The following is a 2,431-nucleotide window of genomic DNA, read 5'->3' as shown; positions in this document are numbered from 1 at the left end:
CTAACCAAGTCAGCAAGTAGTACTGACAAATTAAAATTTCCAATTACAATCACATCATTTTATTTGTTCTATAATTGCAATGTAATTCCGAGAGAAAATTGATTTACCTTTATCGCCCATGTTATTTCCTGCAAAATCCACAAACAACAAATTAGTTGCCCTGAAAATGGCAGGAGTTAATCTCTCAATATCATGACCATCAAGAGAATTGTGTCTTGCGTGAAGCTCTTTCAACGTCCTGCATTTCGATATTATATTTTCCATCAATTCAGATAAATAATCTGAGTTTTCACATGAAACTCTTGAATTTGGCACGATCTTACTTATATCCAGTACTTGAAGATTTACATTTGGGTAGACTAGACTTGCTGATAGAGTACCTAGAAGACCCCAGTGTGCACTAATATTACCAACGTCTAATACCCTAAGTTTTGTAGCTTTTCGTAAAAGTTTATCCAAAACTTTAGAAGCTTTGGCTCCAAAATTATTATCATTTATTCGAAGAATTTCTATATCTGTGTCGCCGACAGTATTGGCCAATGCATTCAATTCATAAACCATCAAATCACAGTTCATCAAACCTAGATATTTGACAGGACATTTATTTTGTACCAAAGATTCCATAAAGTAAGAAATTGTGGAACCGTAAAAGAGTTATAGCTCAATTCAACAGAAACGACTTCAGGATGCGCCGCCAAAAATGTTGATATTATAGGAAGATCCGAATTTTGAATTCTTCTACCAATACGTTCGATTAAATAATTTCCAGCTAGACCAAGATGTTTGGTACCATCAATATTTTTTCTGCAATAAATTTGTAGAAGTATATCTGTCAGCTCTCGTGGCACATAATGCTGCTCTTCGGGTTGTTGAATTTCCGGAAATTCCGGATCAATCCAAAAATAATTCATGGTTAGAACTTTTAAAAATCATGTAATAAAGTACAATTTGTGTATAAAATCAAACATATTGTGAATGCAATATTTTACTTTAAGTCAAATAAATAATAATTTTATAAAGTTTATCATTTGTTTTTGTCATGAATATAAATTTATGTACTGACTATATAGCAAACTAGTGTTGCATGGCATCGTGCCTTAAGGCAAATTGCTGGAACTTCCCGTACCAGAATTAAATATTCGAGAAAAAAATCAGTAATCAACAAATTTCGATCAATGATTAATAACAATTGTTTCAAACATTTTCAAACAGAAAATTATAATCACTATATTTTACCGTTCATAACATATACAGTGAGGATCTTATCGCTCAAAGCATTTGAGAAAGTTTATATTAGCAAGAGGTGAATGAATGAATCCATCTGTGGATATATTTCTTACGATTAGATGCTGAATTGTAAATTTAAAATTCATATTTGAAGTATAAAACTTTGTATATTTTTGAAAAGTTCGATTTCTTTTGGAAAATTTTGAAATTAGCTTGGACTGTACGGTAAACTATACTAGTAAACTTTAAAAATTAAACAAATGGGTACGGAACCCAACAAAATTGTAACAAAAAAATTAGTACTCATTTTTAAAAACTTCATCAAATATCTGATAATTTGATGTGCATACAACTAATATTCATTTTTGATGACCGAATATTTTTTTTTACTTTTTTCTCTATATTTCCGAAACCGCTAAACCTGCCTTACCAAAAATTTCATCAATTATCCATTTCGTCATTACAAGTAAAATGGATTTTGAATCATTCAAATCGAGTACTTCGTTCTCTCAGAAACTGAATTAATCATTCAAATCGGTTGGTTTGTGCGCTCGAAATCGTGGACGAAAAATTGTATCCAAACATACATACATATATACATACTACACATACACACATACATTCATTTTATCTAAGGTATGCCAAAATGTTCAGAAACCTCTGAAACGTGAAGATATGCAAAAAAATTCAATTTCGATTTTCGGCCCATTACTATAACTAACCCTACCGGAATTTAATAAAGCTTTGTATAATAAATAGTTCAGAATAATTAAATATGCATGTATATATATATATATATATATTGATATATATATATATATATATATATATATATATTGATATATATATATATATATATATATATATATATATATATATATTGAAATGTAAGGGGTTGTTGGTAACGTGTTCGTATTGACCTCCTAGTCAATACAGCCTTGCCGAGCGGTGGTTATAGAAATAGTAGGCTTCGGATTTGCCTTGAGTTCTTATTGAGATATTGGCTGAAATATCGCTTCTAAAGAACAACACTGATTGACTATTTCAACAACACTTTATTAGCACCCAAAATAATGATTAACAATTGTCTTTACACGACTAATATTGCGACTCTGCTGAGGCCAACAGCAACTATGCTGTCGCCTACAGCAACTCTGATGTAATAAAGACAACTCTTTTGTGATTCCAGCAACTCTGACTTCCA

The sequence above is a fragment of the Ctenocephalides felis genome, unplaced genomic scaffold (genome assembly GCF_003426905.1).
Source record: "Ctenocephalides felis isolate EL2017-DRISC unplaced genomic scaffold, ASM342690v1 CF-g0.4_SCAFFOLD_01604, whole genome shotgun sequence".
Classification (NCBI taxonomy): Eukaryota; Metazoa; Arthropoda; class Insecta; order Siphonaptera; family Pulicidae; genus Ctenocephalides; species Ctenocephalides felis.
This window is presented reverse-complemented; position numbering follows the sequence as displayed.